Below are 6,544 nucleotides of genomic sequence, written 5' to 3'. Positions count from 1 at the left end.
TTATCCTGCCTGCCATCGTCCAATTTCACTTCTAGACACACTGATGAAGGTAGCAGGCAGGATCACTCTAAATAGGCTCCAAGATTGGTCGGAAGAAAATAACATCATAACCCCTCTTCAGTATGGCTTCCGCCAAGGGAAGGGTACAATAGAGCAGAGTCTAAACCTGGCCCTCCTGGTCGCTAAATATACAGAGGCAAAGCACGAAAGTCTACACATAACATTCGTAGACCTGACCTCTGCCTTTGACTGCGTAGACCACATAAAGCTTTGGGACAGCTGAAGTGCTTGGGCATAGAATACAAGATCATCGTTTTTATTAAGGAACTTTATAGAAATGCAGGGGCAAGAGTCAGGTACGGCAGAGATGGCCAATGCTCAGAAAGGTTTCATATCAACAGAGGCGTGAGGCAAGGGTGCATTCTCGCACCCTTCCTTTTTATACTATACATAAATACAGTGGTGGAGCACATGAGGAAGTTTCAGTTCGACTATCCTTCAGTGGGAGGGACTTCCATACCAATCCTCTTATATGCGAATGATGCCGCAATACTATCACGGACCCCAATCGGCATGCAGAGGGCGGTAGTGGAATTTTCAAATTACATGAACACTCATGGGCTAACAATTAATGTAACAAAGACTTATTCCATGAGATCCGGCCCTTCCAGAAAATCGCCCAAAACAATCTTTTTAAATCAAAAAAAGATACTTAATACTGCTACTTTCTGTTATTTGGGAATACATTTCAACGATAAGGGAAATTGGGCGAAGGCGGTCCATGCTAGAAATTTGGCATTCAGTAGAGCAACCGGAGCCCCAATACATTTCTCAAGGAAACTTGGTGGTCGTCCGGCCAAAGAACTCATACAAATTTACAAGGCCGGATGTCTTTCCACTGGGACATATGGCGCAGGAATCTGGGGTTTTACAATTTCTAAGCAGATACAACTGACTGAAAACAACTTTTTACGGTATCTGCTTGCCACGCCAAAATCGTTATCTATCTTTTTCAGTCATAACGAATTGGGGCTTTCCTATGTAGAGGACGCGATCAAAACCAGCCCCCTCGGGGGCGTGGCCAGCAGCTGGCGATGGCGGCAGCTTAGGAGGAGAGCTCCGTAACTGAAGCGGCTCCCAGTGAAATCCGATCATTTATCCTTCCATAACAATTCCCAGGCGGGAAGGCAACGAAGCCCAGGACCGGGCGGCAGCGATCCAGACCAGCGGGACTTCAATCCGAGGTCGGGAAGAGCAGTTTTGACAGCACCCAGTGTGGGCCTGCGTGAAACATCCGGGCCGGGGAGCAAATTGCGCTGCTGACCTGGCAGGAAGCGGATTGTCCCGGGCAGGGTGACACCGGAAGGGCCCGACCGCGGCCGGCGACAGCGGAGAGGGAACCGGAGCGTCCACCTACCGACACCGGACCTCAGGAGCCCGTACTGTGTGCCCCAGCGCCCGTCCAAGGTGAGGAGGAGGACGACCTGAACAGCCTGCAGGGACGGGTAAAGGCGCGCAGTGCGGCGACATCGGGACTGGTGTCCGCAATCTTGAGTCCCATTGAAGACCTGCATCAGCCGCTGCGGACCCGGCGTGGCAGACAGAGCACTGGGACGGGCGACGGAAGAACTCGTGCTGCCAAATTGACCGCAGTGTAGCCCCGGGGCCCCTCCGCTGAACAAGAACGCAGCGGCGAGCAATAGACCTGATTGGGCATCCTCCCGGTGCCGACTCCGAGAGCAGCAGTGCGTCCACGTGGGACGCTTATCTTAAATCCGGACAGATTGACCTAGCGGTGTCACGGGCCCCACGCTGCCATCAGGGGTACCAGGCGGTAGATCCGACGGCCACAGGACAAGGGCGGCACACGAGGGACTGGAGTGGAGGAGCGGACGCCCTTCCAGGGGGAAAATAGGATATAGACTGCCCCACGCAGGGGTCTGAGTCTCAGCTGGCAACTTCACCCCACCGTCCCCATTGAAAATCGTGAGAGCACCACCAGACTACAGGGACCCTGCAATACCTACTGTCGTCGCTGGCCGCAGGGGCCACGAACAACTCTCAGGGGCCACACATACCCTCTGAACGCAGCGTGGGCCCTTAGACTGTGTCCGGTAGCTATCTGGGGTAGGAACGCTTGGGTCGGCCCCGGGGGGACCAGGTGTAAACACGAACAAAAAGTTGGACCGGCTCAGGAGACTGGGACACCGGCTACATTCACCTTTGGCGAGTCTCGCAGCCAAGATGGCCGGCAAGGGGCCAAAAAACGTGGCGGCGCAGTCGCGCCTGGACCGGTTTGCATACGAAAAGCCCGGCTCTCCCTCACCGGACGCCAAATCACAATCGGGCAAGACGGCTGAAGCAGCCGGTGGCAAGAAGGTGACCATAGACGATGTCATGCGGGCCCTCACACAGGTGCAAGCCACGGTGGGGTCGATCTCAGCCGAAATCACACTTATAAGGGCGGACTTTCATAAGATGACGGAGAAGGTGAATAATATGGAGGTGGTGACCAAATCCCTGGTTGAAGACGTATCGGAGCTGCAGATTAGTATGGAACGCATCTCAAAGGAAAATAAGGAACTGCGCGACAAGCTCGATGACCAGGAAGGGCGCTCGAGGCGGAATAACATCCGTATAATAGGTGTGCCGGAATCGGAAGACACGAGGGCGATGGACCTATACGTGGAGAACCTAATCACGCAGACCCTAAAGCCCAAAGGTCTCTCCGCCTTCCTCACAGTGGAAAGGGCGCACCGGGTCCCGGGGGGACGCCATAAGACGGGCGCTAACCCCAGACCGATCGTAGCGAGGCTCTTCAATTTCAGGGATCGGGACGCCATCCTACAGGCGGCAAGGAACTCACCCCCTATTAAGATCCAGAACGCCACACTGGCCTTCTTTCCGGATTACACAGCCGAGGTTGCACAGAGGAGGAGAACCTTTTTCGAAGTCAAAAAGGAACTGAGAGCCAGGGAAATCCCGTACTCAATGCTTTTTCCGGCCAAGCTTCGGATCGTGGCAGATAACAAAACTTGGTTTTTTGATTCCCCGGAGGTGGCGCAGGAATGGCTGGAGGGGTGGAGGACGGCGGGCCTCCCTCGTCGCTCCAATAGGCAGAGCAAACACCGTAATGCTGGATCCCGACAGGGCTCACAAGCCAACGACGAAGATGCGGAGATACATTCCCCTTTGACTGATCTACAAGAGGAGAGCGCCGATGGGGAACAGTGAGTCACTGCTACTGTCTGGCTGAATCGACGACAACGACGACCGGCAGTGCCGCCTTGGACACTGGGCTGAGGGGCCTCCGCGGCTGAGGAAGGGGGCCGCTGACTACGGAGATTCCTCCACCCCAGCGAGCAAGTACTGTGTTTTGGGTTGGGGTCAGGCACTCTGCTGAGTTGGGGGGGCGGGCAGTTTGGAGTCCGTTGAGCAGGGGGGCAGGGAGGGGGGGAGTTGGGGGTAGGATGTGGTTTTGGTTTTTAGTTTGTACACAGGGTCTAGGAAGATACCATGGGGTACACAAGCGTAGAATGGTAGTGTCGCGGCACAGCACGCAGGCTCACTTCACAGGCAGCCTAGTCCTCTACGCGCACCAATTATCCTTCCGCTCATCCAAACATGATGGGGGGGGCACTAATATGGGGCAGGCACCCCCGCTAAACCTCATGTCCTGGAACGTGAGGGGTCTGGGAGACAAAATTAAACGTGGGCTGGTCCTACAGAGTATAAAAAGGTTGAATCCAGCCCTGGTCCTACTACAGGAAACACACCTCACTGGCACAGCCACACGGGCCCTAGATAGGAAAGGCTACAGCATGGTTGTCCACTCTGAGTTTACTAAAGGGTCCCGGGGTACAGGGATACTAATGCATCGCTCATCCAAGTTCATAACCCAATCAGTTAGCATTGACACCCAGGGGCGCTTTGCGGCGATACATGGGCAGTGGGAGGGGAAGCCGCTTAACGTGGTTTCGGTGTATATCCCGCTGGCACTGCACACCATAGCTCTCCTGGAACTGGGGAAATTTTTGTTAGACCTTCCAGAAGGGGATCTCATCGTGGGAGGTGATTTCAATGCAGTGGCACACAACTCCCTAGACCGCCACCCAGTGCGTACACAAACACCAGGGCCCTCCAGATTGCATGACTTCATGGAAGCACAGGGTTTAATAGATATATGGAGGCGTTTTCACCCAGAAGACCGGCAATACACATACTACTCGGCAGTTCACGACAGCCTATCACGGATTGACTATTTCCTTACGTTGGGGGGGGGCCTCCTCAATTTCACTGACTCTCAGATCAGACCGCGAGGGGTCTCCGATCACTCCCCGCTGACACTGACTCTGTCCAGTCAGGAACGAACCCATAGACGCGTCTACCCTATCTACCCGGGATACCTCAGGGAACCGGGTATAGCCAGGGCTTTGAAGAGAGGTACGCGATCGTACCTCACCGAAAATGTAGGTTCGGTGGCGTCACATACCATCCTGTGGGAGGCCTACAAGACGGTTCTTCGCGGACAGGCAATCTCAGTCATCACGCAGCACAAGCGCACACAGCGTCAAGAATTGGTAGAGCTAGAGGAACAACTTGACAAGGCAACACAGGACCACGAGAGGAACCCGACTGGGTTACCCAACACACGCTCCGACTGTGCCAGCAGCGGCATACCGACCATGTACGTCGCAGGGTAATGGACAGTATGGCAGCAACAACGAGTAGGGTGTATGACATAGGAGATAAAGCAGGGAAGCTCCTGGCGTGGCTTGAGAAGACACGGGGTGGGCAGAGGGCCATACTGCAACTGAAAGACCCAGCTGGTGAGATACATACCAGTCCGGCGCGAATAGTAGAACTCCTGGCAGACCATTTTCACTCCGTATACTCCCCCGAGTTCGAGGTCACGCGGGAGATGGTAGAAAGTTCCCTCATGGGAGTGCCTACCCGTACTCTCTCGCAAGACGATCGGGACGAGCTTGACTCCGACCTGACGGCCGAAGAAATACAGATAGCCATAGCAGCGTTACACCCAGGGAAAGCACTGGGCCCCAATGGAGTGCCGATAGAATGGTACAAACTCATGTCCGAAACGCTGTCCACACCATTGCTCCATATGTTCAGGGAGTGCCAGGAGCGGGGGTGACTGCCTCCTGATCAGCGCACAGCCACAATCATCGCAATACCAAAGCCCGGCAAACCCCCTGAAGAGTGCGGATCATACCGCCCGATCTCCCTTCTCAACGCCGAGAGTAAAATTTTGGCAAAACTATTGGCCAACAGACTGCTGCCCCATCTGGCGCCCCTGATACATCCGGACCAGTCGGGCTTTATGCCACACCGGAGTACGGCGCTGAATTTGCGACGGCTGCACGGGGTGCTAGCACGAGCCCCACAGTTGGAGGAGCCGGCAGCGGTGCTGTCATTGGATGCCAAGATGGCGTTTGACATGGTGGAGTGGCGCTATCTCTTTGCGGTCCTGGAACACATAGGTATTGGCTCGAAATTCATATCATGGGTCAGATTACTGTACACCGAACCCGTGGCAAGGGTGACTGCAAATGGGCATATCTCGAGGGAGCTTCCGCTGGCGAGGGGCACGAGACAAGGATGCCCGCTTTCACCGCTGTTATTCGCCTTAGTGCTGGAACCCCTGGCCACGAGTATCAGAACCACCCAGCTACTGAAAGGCATACAGTGGGGAGGTGGTTGGGAAGATAGGGTCTCCCTGTATGCCGACGACATGCTCGTCTACCTCACGGACCTTACGAACGGTATCCCGGTCCTACTGGCACTGTGCGAGAGGCACGGTGCAGCTTCAGGCTATAAACTTAACTGGTCCAAGTCCACAATCTATATGGTGCAGGGTGACCCTCCGGTCCTACCTACGGATTGCCAATTGCTCGTAGAACCCATCTCCTTCAAGTACCTAGGGATTCAAATTACAAGGGAACATTCAACCTTTCTAGACCTGAACCTTAAGCCCCAGCTGGACAGGCTGAAGGCAGACGTGCGCCACTGGAAGAATCTCCCCTTGACACTTCTAGGTAGGGCGGCGCTCTTTAAAATGATGGCGCTGCCTCGCTTCCTATATGTCCTGGAAAACAGGCCGGCGATAGTCCCCGTATCATTCTTCCGCCACGTGTCGGCACAATTGTCAGGCCTCCTGTGGGGAGGCAAACCGGCCAGGGTAGCGCAGTTGAAATTAACTAGAGACTGGTACAGCGGGGGGATAGCCCTCCCCAACCTTGAATTGTACTACTGGGCAGCTCACCTTAAGGTGATCAACCAGTGGATCCATAGTGCACAAGATGACCCGGCTTACATGGCGGATAGACGCCAACTGGGCACGACCACCCTCCTGGCCCCACTCTACAACAAAGGAATGGTGAGGAAGCTGGAAGGACCTACCAAACACACTGTAGCTCTATGGCATAAAGCTCAGAGGCGGCTTGCATGGGAGGGAGTGATCACTAAACTCACACCACTATGGGATGCCAAGGCCCTCGGTAACGTGCGCAGTTCTAAAGGGTTTGAC

This window comes from Lissotriton vulgaris, chromosome 3_1, assembly GCF_964263255.1.
Source record: "Lissotriton vulgaris chromosome 3_1, aLisVul1.2, whole genome shotgun sequence".
In the NCBI taxonomy this organism is placed as follows: Eukaryota; Metazoa; Chordata; class Amphibia; order Caudata; family Salamandridae; genus Lissotriton; species Lissotriton vulgaris.
Note: the sequence above shows the minus strand (reverse complement) of the source record.